We start from the raw sequence: 18,067 nt of genomic DNA, 5'->3' as shown, positions 1-18,067 counted from the left end.
GTTGAGCACACCAAGCCATTGCTGGAGTTTTCTTTTATCGTCTATTAAAAATTCTTATTCCTTCAGGCACCCGCTGGGTGGCTGTGATTTTTAAACAATCCTGTACTCATGTTTTTGTTATGATATTAAAGAAAATCCTAAGCAATTGGACTAGAAAGCAATTATTATAATAAATAGAAATCATACCGAATAGAAAGCAACTAGTGTAGATTACAGATCGAGGTAGTCTGCCATGCTAAGTGCTGAATTAAAACAATAAATAAAAGTGTGTCCTACAGAATATTACTTTTTAGGAGTGAATAGTCACCAACAGTCACAGAAAGATAGCACAAAAGGGCACCTTGAAAAATTTGACATTCTGCGTTAGATCAAGACAATTTCATCGGAAATCATTTTGGACAGTTATGTATACAATACACCTCCACTAATGAAGTCTGTTTGTTTGTTTTCTCAGCAAGAAAATTGGTCTTCTTTGTGTTGATTGATTGATTTGGGTTTTTTCCTTTGGTATTTTGGCACAGAAGCCCCTTGCTTCTTGTGGTCTAGCGGGTGGCAGACCCTTTCCTGCCAATTTCAGTTTTTAATCTTTCCTGCAAACAAGTACCCCTTGTTACTCAGAGCTGTGAAAACAGCCCCGTTCCTTCTACTTCCCCCTTCTTTTATTTCAAAATGCCTTCCCTAGATCCCATCTGATTTCTCCCCAGAATGTTTAATTTCTTTCCCAAGAGGCCAGGGGCCACACAGTGAAACCATAAGGATATTTTGAGAGTCACTTTTTGTGAGATGGGCAGTATCTACATTTGAAATATAAATAAATAAATAAACATTTGCAAGAACTGGGGAAAGAAGCAAAGCTATGAGGGAGTTTGATGACCAATCAATACAGAATTATTGAATGATTATATTAATCCTTCAATGGAAGGATGCCCAGAGGAACCTATTACTGGGGAGGATTCAAAGGGTTCACTAGCTCATCTTTCCCCTCCTATTTTGTTAATTGGTATTATTCTGCTATTGTTATTATTATTCTGCTGTATTCAAGAGAGACATGACCGGCATCAGGGCAGGGCCAAGGCATTCTGCCGCCTGAGGTAGGGCAGCAAATGGCACCTGCTTCTTCGGGCCTCTCCAAAAATCTTAACTAGCCGCAGAGGTGTTAGATTAGAACCAGGGATCCAGGTTCAAGTCCCCCCTCGGTTATGGAAGCTCACTGCATGACTTTGGGTTATTTACTTTCTCTTAGTCTGGTCTACCCAACAGGGTTGTTGTTGTGGGAAAAACTGGAAGAGGAAGGGAGAGAGGACGTTCCTGGAGGAAAGGTGGGATGCCAATCAACAATTAAGAGATGTAGAAAAGAATAAATACAGGCCATTGTGGATCCTTCCAAGGCCCTTGCAAGTGTGAAAGTCTGGAGAATTGAGCAAAAGACAATGGCGGGTAAGGCATGAGGTAAGGCCTCATGTGTCCTAGGGAAATTACCTCACTTGGTCTGTCTTCGCCTCAGTTCTCTTGACACCCGGGGCAGAATCAGTCTCAAAACCCTCTTCCCCTCTGCAGGGATAAAAAATGCCAGAGCAATATGCTAAATAAATGGCCAGGCTGCTCAGCCCAGCAGCTTCCCCAGTTGTGTTGGGATTACCACTCCTCTGCTCACGGTGGCTGGGGACTCTGAGAGTTGTAGTACCAACACATCCGGCAGGCACCAGGCAGGGGGAGGAGGCTGATGAGCAATAAAGCGAATGAAGCCGAAAACATGAAAGCAGGTGCGGGGTCAACGTCCCCAATGCCTCCTAGGCTCTCGGAATTCATGTCAGGGTCTCCTTCGGGTCAGCCTTGCCCTCTGGGGCAGCTCCTCTTCTGAAACTTTGTCCTCCTCTTGGAGTTTCACCCAACTTTGGAATTTCAGCCCTGGCCACGAGTGGTCCTTCTCCACAACAGAGTTTCAGCCAGGGTCCACTTGCCCAAAGAACTTTCCTTCTTAACCCCACTTTTAAAGGCTTCTGAGCTGGGGAGATGGAGGGAAGCGAGACCGCACAGCCCTGTCCTTGCTTGGTGTAAGGCGTGCATTGCAGCAGAGTTCGGCAATGGAGTTACTTAAGTATTCTTGGTGGTTGATACAGCCTGCCCTTCAATGCATTCTGGGATTGTTCAGTTAATTCTAAAGCCCTCGGCGTTAAAGCAGGGCTTTCACACGGACGATTAACTAGATGGGAACAGAGGGGAGGCAACTGTGTGCCTTAAAAATCACAAGAGGTTGGGTAGAGGCATCATGGCGTGGCGGCGGTGTGGAAGGCAGGGTCCTCAGTCACTGTTATCCCTCTCTGCTGGCAAGGATCGCTTCTAGCACTCTGCTCTCATTCTGTTGCCCTCCCCATGCTGACTTTGCTTCAGGAGCTCTCTCGGAGAGATCCCAGCCGGGCTTCCCTCCAGTCCCAAAAGGAGAGCCGCTTAACCATTACCCCAAGCAGGACTTCCCCACAACCTTTCCCCCTTCTGTGCCAGTGGCAGAGTCTGCTCAGGCTGGTTCGGACTCCTAATTCAGAGAGAAACAATTTGAAAAAACAAGCAGCAACTCTGGAGCTGCGTTCCCCGCCGTAGGTGAGGCGGCGTAGGAGCTAGCGATTCCCCTGCGTATTGTCTTGGGGCCAGGAAGGAGAGTTGGGGATGGTGCACCAGAGAGAACGCAAGACAGAGCAAAGGGATGGCCGAAAAGCACCACGGAAGTCCAGAGCTGCTAGAAGAAAGATGCTGGGCTCCAGATTAGGGGACTGAGAAATTAGGTCACCAAGAGGACGAGATGAAACCGGGAAACTTTCCGCCTAGCTGCTTCCCGCTCCCACCTCCCACCTCCTGCATCCCGTCTCTCCCAGCAACTGCATCCTTCAGCAGTGGCATGTGGTACCCAGAGGCTCACTCACCCGCTTGCTTTGACTGGCGCTGAGTCGGGCTGGCTTCCTCTCGCTGGGGGTAGGTGCCCAACTCCGGCTAGCAGCTGTTACGCTCTGAAGTCCCAGATACAGGGGAGGGAGGTTGTAGGGAGAGCGGCGTGGGGGCCGCCTACTTCTGGGAATGACAGGCAGCTTTTGCTGGCCAATAGGGAGACGAGGGGCCGCGCAGATGGAGATCACCATTCGGTGAGGTGGGCAAGGGACGGGGATGATGTCATGATGTATGGGGGGGAATATGTGGGGATGAGGGGAAGCGGTGACTTGGATCTCCCCCCTCCCTCTTTTGGGGAAGAAAGGATGTTGCAGTTGCTTGCTGTGGGGGTGGGCAGGGTATCCATGAATTCTGCATTGGGGATGACCCTTCTGGATGTCTGAGAACAGGGGAAAGTGATGCTGATTAGCCTGAAGGGCACCCAGTCTCTCTTTTGGGTAAATGGGTCTGCTGGATTTGGTCAGGCTTCCCAACTGGCACCCTCTGGATGGGTTGGAGTGCAAGCCTCATTGTCTGAGGGTGGTAGGAGTTCACCCCAGGCAACTGGAAGGCACCTGTTTGGGGAAAGGCTGGGTCTGGGGAACAGCATGAAAGAAAAATGTGTGATCCATGTAGGAAAGGATGGCTGCTTCCTAGAATAACAGAAGGGGTGCCTGTGTTAGGGATAGCTCAAAGGAACAGAAGAGGCTCTTCCTCTGAGAGCAGAGACTGTTCAGGAAGAAAAATGTCAAAAGAAGCTGTATTGAACTCAGTAAAACTTGCTTCTAAGTTAATCTGCTTGAGTGTGAGCTAGGAATCCTGAATTAGACTGGGGCGGGGGGGGGGGGGGCACCAAAGCGTGTCTGTAGATTCTCCCCACATTTCTATTACTTTACTTTTATCCTAACCTTCTTCTCTGAAAATGAGACAAAAATTCTGGAAGTATAATGAGAGGGAGACTAAGTTAAGCTGAGAGATAATAACTGATCCAAAGTTTTCCAGGGAAGTCTGTTGTTAACTGGGGGCTTGGATCTATTTTACCCCATACCACCATTGCATTCCACAAACTCTCCCCAACCCCATCTTTCTTTTCCCTGCATCGAAATAATTTATGATGAATTCTTGGAAATATCTGACGGCTTGCACATTATTTTGTAAACTTTTTCAATTAGACTAATACAAGTATTGTCTCAACAGGGGACTAGGTTCTGATTGTGTGTTTCATTTATACTCACATTAACCTGCCTTGGGCACATTACAGGAATAAGAGTTCTGTGTAAGTGCTTTGAGAGATTTAGATCAGGGACTTGACTCTACCAGAAACATTACCTGGGAAGAGAGCATACTATAGGCTAACAAAGATCCTGATTATGACATTGTTTAATTTTAGAAGCCATTCCAGTAACTGTGAGATGTACACCAGGGATGGAGTTGGAGATGATTTCATATGGATGATGTCAACACAGTTTGAAAATGCTTTTCCCTGTCCTCTCTACTGGGGCCTGATAGGAAGGCTAGGTTCAAGGCCTGGAGCTCCTGGGGTTATCTAGTGCGGCCCAAGGAGCAGCTAGCCCAACACTAATTCCATGGGATTCAAAATTCACAGGGATTGGAGATATGAGTGATCACCGATGCTCAAGAAGTCATCGCATAAACTGATCAAGAGCATGTGGCGCAGAGCGGGGCTCCCCAACCATTTGGGCACATGGGCCTATTTAGAATTTTAATAACCTGTCATGATGCTCTTACAAAATGGCTTCCATGGAGGACATAATATCACAAAGCACCCATTTAGTGGCAAGTACACTGTTGAGGTCACTTCTTGCTGCCTCCTCTAGTCCTCTTAGAAGCTCTCTGAAGTCCCCTCAGTGGCCTTCTTTTTTTCCCCCCTCGGGCCAGAGGGCACATTTCCAAGTAAAATGTTAGGCTGTCATCACTTACCCTTTTTAGTTTCTAAAAATTCCTCCAGTGTTTATATGAGACCCAGATGCATTCTTGGAAATAAACCTTATGTAGATGCTGGCATTTTGCTCCTTAGCATGCTAGCTTCCCTTTAATTTTTATTGTTATTGTGATTAAAACAATAAAAATTCAAATGAACCATAGAGCCAGGCACGTGACATAGAGTATACTAAGAGGGGTTTTAAAATATGACCTGTTTTGTTTGTCTGGGTTTAAAAGGCTATTTTGCATGAAGTTAGGAAATGAAAATATATACTGCTGATTAAGAGTATATGATGATGATCTGATGTTTCTAATTTAGTATAGTGACTAGTAATTAATGACTGTGGAAGGTTTCAGGTAGAATCTATGAGGGACCTTTTTACATGCAAAGCCAGGTGCTCTAGTGCTGAGCCAGTATTTATATGTTAATACCAAATGCAAGGTCAAATGGAAGAATTTCTCAGCAGTACAGAAAGTTATCTCAGGGGCTGTAGCAGCAGCGAGATCACCAATGTCTTTGAGCTGTGCTTTCCAAATGAAAAGATTGCTCAAAAGCCTGCAGCAGCCTCCAGATGTTCTCAAGACACTGTATATGGTACTCCAACTCCTCAATGAACCCCCCCCCCCCGCAAGCCAGGCTGAAGTACACTATCATCTAGTTCTCCAAATTTGCAGCGAAAATATAAATCTGAGCTTTCCACGTGCAAAGGGTTTAGCTGCTTCCCTAGAGCTCCTCAAGGAGAAAGTTGAGTTGATCATGGCAGGGAGGCTTCCATGAAACAGCTTGCCTGCTGTTTTTGAGCTTTGCTCTGTAATGCCACTGGGGGAAGGCTGGGTGTCTTTAAGATCCCTCCACTGCAAACATGGATGCTTGAGCATGGTTCAGATGCTGGTAGGAAAAGGATGCCTGCAGGTAGAACGTTTTGAAACCCATTGCCCTAAATCTTAGCTTCCAGAGTAACCACCTATCCTCAGATAGGTGGCCTACAACCTCCATCATCTAGATCTGAGGATTACAATCTTTGTTATCTCATCCATCCTGCTGGCTAGAAATTATGAGACTTGTAGTCCATTAGACCTGGAAGGTGCTGGGTTAGTGAAAGCTGCTGTAGAAGGAACACATATTTATATTGTAAGAAAAGATGGGCTGTATTTATGGCTGGTCATTGTCTGCAGGACTGTATTTTATATTGTTCTACTAAGTTCTCTTCAATGATTTTCTTTCCAGTGTTTTTCCTCTCCCTACCATCTTTCTCTTTTTATTCTTTCCAACTCAGAGGAATGTTGGAAAGAAATTATGTGATGGGGTTCAAGACTATCCTAGCAGGACAAGTCCCTGAAAACAGGGACAGAAAGGGACAAATTTGATGTGTGTATGTGTGTGTGTGTGTGTGTGTGTGTTTGTGATGAAAACTGAGAAAAGTAAAATCAAGTTTGGAAACGGGCCAGATTCAGCCAAGGGCTGTTACAAAATCAAATCAATCTTTATTATGGTCATAAACCATCACAAGGGGATGAGGTAGGAAGAAACATAAAACGTTAACAATTGTATAAAGTTATAGACGTAGATGTAGATGTAGATGTAGCTACGGATGATATAAAACATATAAAAAGGGGGAATCTAAAAGGAGGGATGGGAGAGTGAGAAGGGCTGTGAAGAAAAATATTCTAGAATGAATGCCCCCCATGCAGCCCTATGGGAGAGGGAGGGGGCAGAGGCTCAGAAGGTGGCTGACTCCTCCATTCTAAGCCTTCCTCCTTCCACCACCCATCATGTGACTCAGAGCAGAACTGCTATTAAGGAGTTGGGAAGAAGAGCAGAAACTGTGCTCCACAGGCGTTCAGATATGTCTTCTGCGCCAGGTTTTGCTGCTCATTGTCCAATATTTTATGTATAGATAAAAACAACTAAGGTGATGGCTGGCCTCAAAATAGCTCTGAGGTTAAAACTTTCCTGAAGGTCAGTCTGACTGAAAGCCTTGAAATGGCACCTAATGCTAGATTGGATCAGGTGATAGACAGGAGTCAGTAGGTAGACTATTCCAGAGTTCAGATCCACTGCAGCAATCCAGACTTTTAATATTGTCCAACAGACCAAGACTGATAGCATTTTTCTCAGCCCTAGCAACTCTGAGGCTCCCCCTTGATCATGCGACCCAGGCCTTATCTAGCTCCCAGCCTAGAATTAAATCAGTCTCCTAATCATCACTTAACATCTGGGATTATCTGTTGCTTTTCCTGGTAAACCAAGAGGGTCCTACTGCCATAGCAAAAAAGTTGTGCAAATTTATGTCGTTTTGCAGTCTTTTTTCAGGCAATTTGGTCATGTGATCTGCTCCTGGGTTTTGCCATAAGTCTGAACTTTATTCAGAAGTATAGTCATGCCCATTTCCTTTTGTTAACAAACTGTGTAAACCTGTTAAGCTTCACCGCCTGTTTTGCTGGAGATGAAGCCAGATGACCAGGAGTGGGTAGAATCAGAGCAGTGCTGATTGTCCGCTTCTGATTGCTATAGGCATAGCAGACCCTGGTCCTGGTTAGCTTTTTCTGCTACCCCTCTGCTGTTGTCCTTGCAAAGAATGGGATATAATAGCAATGAATCAGTGGTCTACCAGAATTGAACAAGGGTGCTAAACTACTTAGCCGCTAGCACTGAAATCCTTTACTCTACGGCTCTTAACGGTTTAGTGCAAGTCTGAAGTGGTGAGCTGGTGGAATAATGAACTGGTGTAACAGTGTGAAATAGTGTAACTTTGAACCGATGGGACCAACCTCCCTTCCCACTGCCTCCAAAACAGAACAGAGAGGGCTTTGAAACTTGCATCTGTTACATACATAAAAAAAGAAAAGGAAGGGAGTTTAGGAGAGAAACCCTAAATAAAAATATTGCTTGGGACTCAGCTCCAGTCCTTTCAGCAACTTTATTCAACTCAACTTCCAACAGAAGGGGGGTTAGGAAAAAGGCCCAGGAAGGAGTCTAGAGCTGATGGACAGAATCTTGCAGTCAAATCTGCTCCATTCCTGCTGTTGTGCTATGATTAGCAAATGCTTTCCTTGCCAGCTGCTGATGTGCTGTACAGGCAGAGAGCAACAAAGCCGGAGGACTTCAACCAATCACTTTGCCTATCATATGCCAAGCACGCAAAATTAGCACAGCATCGTTCGGCAATGACTCAGAACAGGCAGCCAATTCCATGCCGGTAGAGTTTTCTGCTGACCCAAGGATTGGTGGATGGGACTTCAGCTCAGCGGTGGAGAAAGGCCCCTAAAAATGAGACAGAAACATTCCCAACTACCCCAAGACTCCTTATCAGTTTCAACAGCCTTTTTAAGTGGGATCTAGTCAGTTTTGCTTTCTAGCTTGATGTTCAAGATATCTGGCCCCACATAAAATACCAGGAACCTCTAATAATAAAATGAGGAAAGGAGAGGGGAACAGAGAGCCATCCATGAGTTACTGTTCAGAGTTATATTGTCAGTGCAGAAGAGGATTTGGATAAAGGTTCAATGGTGCAAATCAGAAATGACACAACACCTGCACTCTTCCTTATGACTACCTCCAAAATTATGCCTATTTCCTGGCAGCAAATGACATTGACACCTGGTGCTCTCCAGAGGTATTTGATTTCAATCCTTTTAATTCCTAGAGAGGAATAATTCTCAGCATGCTACCTGGGAATTATAATAATTGAAGTCCAGCAGATCCTAAAGATCTCTGGATGAGGAAGGCTGGGGTGGAGTTTAAAATATAGAGCATACAACTGAGCCATGACTTTGCTCTGAAGGCTGCATTCACACATGCTTGTAGTTGTGCTCTAGGTGAAAAAACTCTGTCACAGATCAGACATGGCAGGCAGAGATCTTGCACATCACTTCAGATTTAACATGTGAAAGTGGAGACAATCATCATGTTTAACTGGGAGCCATGGAGTAAAACCATGGAGTAAAGTTGAACATTCCTTCAAAATGTTAATCATCCCTAAGAAAATAATCTACAAACTCTTCCTCCATGGCCACATTGTTCCAGATCTCCCTCTCCATGGCTAGAAAATGTGCAGTGATGTGGTGATGGAGAAAATGTCTAGGTCTCCTCCATGTTTGTCCTATCTCCTCCTTCGAGATAGGCCAAATCAGGAAATAGAGACCACAAGAACTACTGGTACTCTATTATTAAAGGGTATAATGACAGAATATTGAATGCCTGGCAAAGTTTCTCTCTCCCCTCTCAAACCCAAGAGAATCAAGGCAGGGCAATCTTAAATTCCTTTCTCACTCTCTTTTAAGCTGGTGTTTACCTAATGAATTCCTTCTTCCAGGCCATCTCCATGCTTCTCTACAATGATCCAGATTTCCGATCTTTGCGGGAGTGGTTGTAATGGTCTATGAAAATGTCCCTGAGAGACTGGAAGAGGAGCAGGAGCAGGAGGAGCAGGAGCTGCAGACTAGGCAACAGTCAGATAAGAGGCCTCTTAGCCTGCAGAAGGAGTGGTGGCGTGGCAAACATTTCAGAAGGGACCTTCCCTAGCTTCTTGGACCGTAAAGGTGAGGGGGGAGAGATGTACTTTCAGACTTGCAAGATTCTGTTACTGTAACCTTACAACAAAGGCAGTGTTAGTACTCATGACTGGTGCTTCTTGTCTGGACTGCCTCTAAGGGGTGACAGTGGTCTTCCCCTGGGCACTGACTCCACGCAACCCAGGAAGTGTCCCAGAAGGTGGCCCAACTTCCTGGTTGCAAAAAAAATTCCCACTCTGGCTGGTGATACAACGGTTCTTTGGCTAGCGAATCAGCAGACAGCAACAGCAGCCTTCCTTGCCTCATACTTCCCACCATCTGAGCAACTGTGCCAGGAGAAAGAAAAATTAGTTTTAGCCTTGCTTTGGGCAGGTGGTAACAATGTGCCTTTCAGATGCTTGGAATAGCCCTTTGTGCATTAGTGTTCATTATTATCCTGCCTCCCCCACCATCAGATGACCTCAGCCTGTACAAAGGTACCTTTCTCTCCTTTACAAGTTACAACAGCATGACTCAAAAACTCCATAACAGACTAATTTTGGCAGCCTATCAGAAACATGCTTCCTGCGGCTCTTGTAACTTGTTCTCTGGAGAGGTAAGATTCTCCAAATGCTGGGTTTATATTTCTCCAAGCCTTCTTTGAATATGACCTCTGTTACATTCATACTTTGCCTTTCTCACAAAAAACGGCTAGGGCAATAAAATCCACAAGAAAACCCCAATAAATGTCACATAGAAAGCAACAATCAAACTGTATAAAAACAAATCGGATATTTTAAAAACTTAACTAGAAATATTGTTAAATAAGAAATTTAAAGGATACATAAAGCAGCCCAGCACACAGAGTTCCCTCCGTAGGCCACATATAGGGGTTTGAGGATTGGGGTGGTTTTGAACATGGCATTCCTAGTGCATGTGGTGAATTCTATGGTTTGTCAACTCCCTCTTGTGGACACACATGGCAATTATTGGTTCTGCTTTTTAAACAGATTAGTTTTACCCCCACATGATTATATTATTCATACTGAATATGCATTATATAAAAATATTTAAAGCTACATGCTGATCTTTTGTCTCTCACTCCTCAGACTACTTTCTGCAGACAAAAAATGTTGTTTTATAGGATTGGAATATCCATGGAAAGTGTTCGTTTCCATAGAAGCTGGCCCTATATTTATAATGAAGCCAGTCTGGGAGTTTTATGTTGGAAAGAGATTTTCTGCTAAATATTTAGCTCTCCAAGCCTGAAAAAAACCCAGTCTACTCTCTGCTCCATTTTGTGGTGGAGATGAGGAATTCAATCATAGTAATTGCAATTTCTGGTGAATGGTCTTATTAATTGTAGCACCTTTCCTATATGCCAGAAGTGAATGGCACAAAAAAATGATTCATGTCAGTAGACATTGTATTCATTTCTGTCTAATATTTCTGGGAATCCTTAAAAGAAACAAAAATCCCTGGTTAAAGCAAAAGATGTTATCTCACAGATTTTGAATACATTTCTGGAATAGATACGCATTTCTCTACAACTTATGCAATTATGCTTGCTATGCTGAGTAACCCACAACAACAATTAGGAAGGGTTTTAGTCTTCCACTTTAAAGAGATCTTTAGCCTCATCTGGCAGGCAAATTCATTGTAGCTCTTGCAAATCTTCCAGGAAATCTGCATTTTGTTCAGAAAAAGGAAGGCCAGCATTTTAAAACAGATTGAAAGTGTCATGAAGCACAGTATCTCTCCAGCAACTCTCAGAGATCCAGGGAGGCCTGAATCATTTCTAGCTTTTGAAACTCTTAACCATAATTACAAAGAGAGAGAGAGACACAGAGAGGACCCATTTAAAATGATACAAAAATGTTACTACCATTATGAAAATAGGTTTACCTGGTTTGTAAAGGATCTGTTTCTTTTCTTTTTTTAAAAAAAATGGAACTATACATGTTATTTATTTTTTTGTTAGACATGTATTCTTTGTTCTAAGAACTCAAGGCAACTTGCTTCATCTTCCAATTTCCCCCCACCCTGCTAACCCAATGAGGAAAGTTGAGTTGACAGAGAAGCATCCGTGACTGAGGATGGACTTGAATGTTGGTTTCTCCAGTCCTATTCCAACAACTTAACCACTACATCTCACTGTGTTGGGCAAATCTAATATAAACTAGCAGCTTGAGAAAATGGACCATACTGACTTCTGGAGGAAGAAATAACAGACTGAAGATGGCTCCATAAAAAGTGGAGCCAAGAACTGCGGTGAAGAATGAAGAGCCGGTGAGTAGACTGGTTCTTCAGAACCTCTCTGGACAAGGAGAGGACAGGAGATTACCTATATGCACTCTGAACAGTTGCTCCTCATGAGACTGCAAGACAACAGTTCCTGGCAGGTTTTGAGCACTGGGAGATGACGGGAATAGCCATCTTGCTTGCAACTGCGGTTGGCACCTTTTAAAGGACACTAAGTTCACAAACTTTCTTTTCTAATCATGTTCAGAAATTGCTTGTTAACTATTTTTAAGCTATTAGAGACCTTCAGATTGACAAGTCTGAAAACATCAGGTCAGTTTTTCTTCAATCCTTAATGAAAGAAAATTTTAATCATACATTTAAGAATTTTAAAAAATGAAATAAACAGCAAAAAGCTAACTAAGACTTTGATTCTAGAAAGTTATAAACAGGTTAAAGGTCCAGATCATTTGGAATAAGATTTTGAAATTAATCCTTCCTGCGGGAATCCTTCCTGTGGGAAATAGATTTGTTTGGACTTTTGCAAGACACAATAAAGATAAGCAATTTTAAAAATTGGACACTAGAGGGAACTAAAGATTTTAGTTAAAGGAGAAAAATATACAAGCCTGATTAATAGCTAATTAACTGGGATGTATAAAATGACACAAAACATTTTAACATTGAAAATATTAAAGGACACATTTGCAAAATGGAATCAGAAGTTAGTATCAACAATATCAATAGCAATGTTTGCTTCTATGGATAGACTGTGTCCAAAAGATGTTATGGAAGAAATAGCAGATAAGAAACAAGTTTTATTTGACAAGAAATAGATAGCATCAAAAATGGACCTACTATGTTATGAGAATAACATGGAAAAGGATGCCTCACTGGACATATAAAAGAAACTGGAAATACAAATAATAAATCAAGAGAGTGACCTGAATTATTCTTTTATATTGGATTTACAAAAGAGGCTTGTTAACATTTTGAAGAATCTTGTAGAAGGGACAAAGAAGAAATGAAAATAAATAAAATTCTACAACATTATTTGAATGGACTAAAGATGAAGACTGTTAGAAGTAAAAAAAGGAAGGAATATAAAGTTGGTTTATTTGATCAAGGTTAAAATAAGATATTATTTCTGGTAACCCTTAATGGACTTTCTGCTGGCACTAGGACTGAAAAGATGATGCTTTATGGATTTGTCTATAGATAAGAGATGGGATATGGGATGAAGAGATCATTGATTGTAAATTAAGAGGGGGTGAAGAGTTACAAAAATGTTTATACTTGTGATGAAGGTTAGAAGTCACTTCTTTATATATTCCTTTTCTTTTCACCATATTCTTACTTTTCTTTCTTTTTTCTTTCTATGTCCTATGTTCTTTTTTCTTCTCTTTGCACCTTTTACTTTCTTTCTATTCTTCTTTCTTTCTTTTAGTTTGTATTAGATTTTACTATTGTAATTAAAATCCTTAATAAAAATTATATGTTAAAAAAAAGAAAAGATGGACCATATCAACTCAGGAAATAAAAAATGATTAGCAATGCAAGAAATGTTGCATGAAAGGAATCAAGTTCATAAGTTCAACAGAACGGAATCCAAGGCTGGAAGTCCGCTACCTACCATGGTAAAAACCAACGAACATCTGAGTAGACCCATCCCTTGGAACCTCTCTGGATAAGGAGCAGACAGGAGATTGCCCACATGTGCTCCAGACAGCTGCTCCTCACAAGGAGACCACGGGACAGCAGTTTTCCATGGGTTTTCCATGGGTTTTCCATGGGTTTGAGCACCAGGAGATGAAGGGATTAGCCATCTTGCTCGCAACCGCGGTGCAGCCTTTTAAAGGACACTAAGTTCGCAAACCTCACTTTCTAATCACTTTCAGAAATTGCCTGTTAAACATCTTAAAACTTTGGAATGACAAATTTGGAAAGTCATAGGATGAGTTTTATCCTTAACTCTGAACAAAAGAAAAAATAATGATAAGCTTAAGAACTTAAAGAATTAGAATAAACAGCAAAAAAACTAAATAAGATTTTGATCTAAGAAAGTTATAAATGGATTAAGGATCCTGATAAATTTGGAATATTGACTTTTACTATAAGATTTTGGAATTAACTATAAAAAATAAATAGCTTCTTGTGGGAAACAGACTCATTTTGGCTATAGGACATAGAAAGAAAAAAGAAAGAAAAGTAAGAATATGGTGAAAAGAAAAGGAATATATAAAGAAGTGACTTCCAACCTTCATCACAAGTATAAACATTTTTGTAACTCTTCACCCCCTCTTAATTTGTAAGCCATAAAAAAGATACGTTATTTTATGATTTTAGAAACTGAACACTAGAGGGCACTGGAGATTCTAAGCAGAAGGGCAGGGGGGGGGGGGAACAAGCCTGTTCTTGATGTCAATTAATAATGGGACTCACAAAATGACACAAAATCTTATATAACATTGGAAACATTAAAGGAGATCTTTGCAGAATGGAGCCAGAAATTAGTAACTACAATATCAACACTGTCAGTAATGATGTCTACTTCTCTGGATAGACGATGTCCAAAAGATGTTAATGAAGGAATAATGGATGTGGAACAAATTTTATCTGACAAGACAGAGAAAGTACTGAAAGTGGAACTACAAATGACAGGCCAAGAGAATGATTTGGAACAGGACACTTTATTAGAGAAAAGAAACTGGCTGAAGTTTTAAAAATTAAAGGGGAAATACAAATGATAAACCAAAGAATGACCTGGAAAATGTTTTCTTACTGGATTTACAAAGGAAGCTTGTTAAAGCCTTGAAGACATCTGTGTGATGGGATAAAGAAGAATTGAAGAGAAATCAAATCCTATGACAATATTTGATTGAATTAAAGATAGACTGTTAGAAATAAAAGGAAAGAATATAAAGTTGGTTTATTTGATCAAGGTTAAAATAAGACTTTTTTTTGCAAAGTTTTGGCAACTCTTTATGGGTTTTTTGTTGACACCAGGATTGAAAAATTGATGTTTTATGGATTTGTTTATAGATAAGGGGTGGGATGTGGGATGAAGAGATATCTGTTTGTAATTTAATAGGGGGGGAAGAGTTACTAAATTTATTTATACTTGTGATGAAGGTTGAAAGTCACTTCTTTATATATTTCTTTTCTTTTTCTTCTTGTTCCTTTTTCTTACACTTTTTATTCCTTTTTTCTCTTCTCTTTCTCTAAGTTTAGTTTGAATTAGTTTTTGCTATTGTAATAAAACATCTTAATATTATATTTAAAAAAGAACAGAATCCAAGGCTGCTATTGTCCTAGCTATTTAAGGATTTTGTCCAGAATTTCTGTCCTTCAAAAGCACCTCAGTTTCTGTTGTTGTTGTTGTTGTTGTTTATTAAATTTGTCCCCCGCCCATCTCCCCCCAATGAGGGACTCTGGGCTGCTCACAACACATTAAAACAATAAATGAATATACAGTTAAAACCTATAACAATACACATTCACAAAAATAAAAGGGAAAAAATCCAGGAGGCTGATGGCTCAAGGCAGCAACGCCAGGCCACTAAGGGACTAGCCAACCCCACAGTTGATGATCCCCCTCAGGCCAGATGGCAGAGTCAGGTCTTCAGATCCCTCCAAAAGGCCAGGAGTGAGGGGGCCAATCTCACCTCCAGGGGCAAGATGTTCCAAAGGGCGGGGGCTACCACAGAGAAGGCCCGTCTTCTGGACCCTGCTAGTCGGAGTTCTTTGCTGAAGAGGTCCGGACCATGACCTCTCTGTGTGATTGGGTGGAACAGGATGAACTTGTGGGGGAGAGACGGTCCCTCAGGTAATCTGGTCCCATGCCATGTAGGGCTTGAATTGGACCCGGAAGCAAACTGCTACCCAATGCAGCTTGCAAAGCAGTGGTGTTATATGGGTCTTTCTTTGGGCCCCAAAAATAGCTCCCGCGGCTGCATTCTGGACCAGCTGAAGCTTCTGGATACTCTTCAAGGGTAGCCCCATGTAGAGTGCATTGAAGTAGTCTATCTGGAAGGTAACAAGGGCATGAGTGACTGTTCGAAGGGCATCCTGATCTAGGAAAGGGCATAACGGGTGCACAACCCAAAGTTGTGCAAAAGCCCTCCTGGCCACGGCTGCCACCTGCTCTTTGAGCAGGAGCCGTGAGTCCAGGAGGACCCCCAGATTATGCACTGCTACCCCATCCAGCACCAATGATGACAAATCCCAGATACAGAGGAGCCATTAACCCATAGCCACTCCGTCTTACCAGGGTTCAGCTGGAGCCTGGTGTTCCCCATCCAGACCCTTACAGCCTCCAGGCACCGCAAGAGGGTGGTCACGGCATCACTTATCTCACCTGGGATGCAGATGTATAATTGAGTATCATCAGCATACTGATGATACCTCATCCCATGATGACGGATGATCTCACCCAGTGGTTTCATGTAGATGTTGAAAAGGAGCGGAGAGAGAATTGAACCCTGCAGCACCCCACAAAGGAGGGGCTGAGGATGAGACCTCTCGCTCCCTATCACCACCAATTGGGATCGGTCCTGGAGAAAGGAGGCGAACCAGCACAAGACCGTGCTGCCCACCCCCAATTCCCTGAGTCGTCCCAACAGGATACCATGGTCGACGGTATCGAAAGCCGCTGAGAGATCAAGGAGAGCAAGGATGGTCGTGCTTCCACCATCCCGCTCCTGCCAGAGATCATCCATAAGTGCGACCAATGCCGTTTCCATTCTATAACATGAAGCACCATTTGTTAACAGAAACACAGGATATCGACTCATAAATCAACCAATCATCTTTAAAAAGTTGTCATAAAAATAGTCCAGTATTTCCCTGTTGCCCTTCAGGCTTTTCAAAGGCAAACACCTGGGTTCACACAGCACATTAAAGCCTAAACCCAAGGTAATAAAACACAGCTTCTATGTTCACATTGCATGCTACGTTCAAACCAAAGCTTTATCCTGAATCCATTAGGAAACATGAAATAAGGTCTCCTTTGAACTGAGCTGAGCTCTTCATGAGTTCATGAACACTTCGATGGTAGTTTCCTTAGCAGCAGCAGTACAGAATTGGTTTTCCACTGTTTTCTTCTGGGATGTTTTTTAACTTCCTAGTTAAAGCCTACAGATTGGGATTCCCTGATGGTCTGCCCTCCAAGTTTAATTAGTCCTTTCAAAGCCTCGGCTTTCTTCTGGGCTGAGTGCCCTCCATACTACATTTGTATGCTGGGGATTACCTAGACTGGTCCTAAAATCACTCCCAATGCTTATGCTGCTACTGTAGGTTCTGGAAGCAAAGGGCTAGTAAAGCATGCTCTTACAGGAGAAAGATTTCCCATACAGTAAATAGGTAATAAAAAAATTCCTATGAAATACATACAATGGCACTAGAGGCAAGAGGTTCAAAACGTTGCCTTTGTGAATTCATTCCTTGGTCAATCCATTGGACTACAGTGAACCTCAAGGTATTTTCTGCTTCAGTGTACGTACAAGCCACCAGGAGTAAAGCAGAATATGCAGCAGGAATTTTCGATTAAACTGAAAGAGCATCATGTTTTGAATGAACATTTTGGCATGAAGATTGTTCCATCTGATGGTTCTTGAGATTGTTTCTCATGTTCTCAGATACATGTCATCACCAATAACTTCCTCTCGTAATAGCACAATGTGACATGCTTTCAACATTAGAGCTGTGGCCATTGGCCCCCAAAGATTGCCTAACCCTCCATAAACATTCTTGTTCTGGGTTGGTTTTTTGGGTGTGGTGGGGGGAAGTGGGGGACATCCTGTGTTTGAGGAAGGTTATTGAATGCTGGTGTTCCTGCTTTTTGTGTTCTGATGATTGCTGGCTTGTTAGTTTTAAACTTACTCAGAAAAAGATCTGGCTTCCTCTTAGAAAATATTGGTTTTGGCAAGAGAGAGAGAGAGAGACAGAACAAATGGTTTCACCTAACCAAGACGAGAATAAGGGCTCTCTGGATGCCTGCTTTAAAATACGCTCCGTCAGTCCTTGAGATCTCAAAGAAATATACCAACATAAACTGTGCTCCTCCCCATTGCTGAACCCTATTTTGCCATAATAAGATTGGGGAATGGTACCATCCTTACGGGCAAAGCTTCGTTCCCCTCCCACCAAGGGTTAGTGGGAAAAAGACTACAATTGCTTTTCTTAACAGGGGGTGGAGGGTAGGTGGGATTGGATGACGGTAGGCAGATGCTAAGAATGGCAAGTTTAGGCACCTGCAAAGTTGCTTGATTGAGGTGGCAGCCACTAAGGAGGAATGAAATAAGTCCAAAGGGCCAGTGTTCCTCACCCTTCGCAACTTTAAGATATGTGGACTTCAACTCCCAGAATTCTCCAGCCAGCCATGCTGGCTAGGGAATTCTGGGAGTTGAAGTCCACATATCTTAAAGTTACGAAGGTTGAGGAACACTGCAAAGGGCCGCTTGGTCTCTCT

The sequence above is a fragment of the Python bivittatus genome, unplaced genomic scaffold (assembly GCF_059951505.1).
Source record: "Python bivittatus isolate LINGU-HERP-01145 unplaced genomic scaffold, Pbiv_v1 ctg000220_np1212, whole genome shotgun sequence".
Taxonomy (NCBI): Eukaryota; Metazoa; Chordata; class Lepidosauria; order Squamata; family Pythonidae; genus Python; species Python bivittatus.
Note: the sequence above shows the minus strand (reverse complement) of the source record.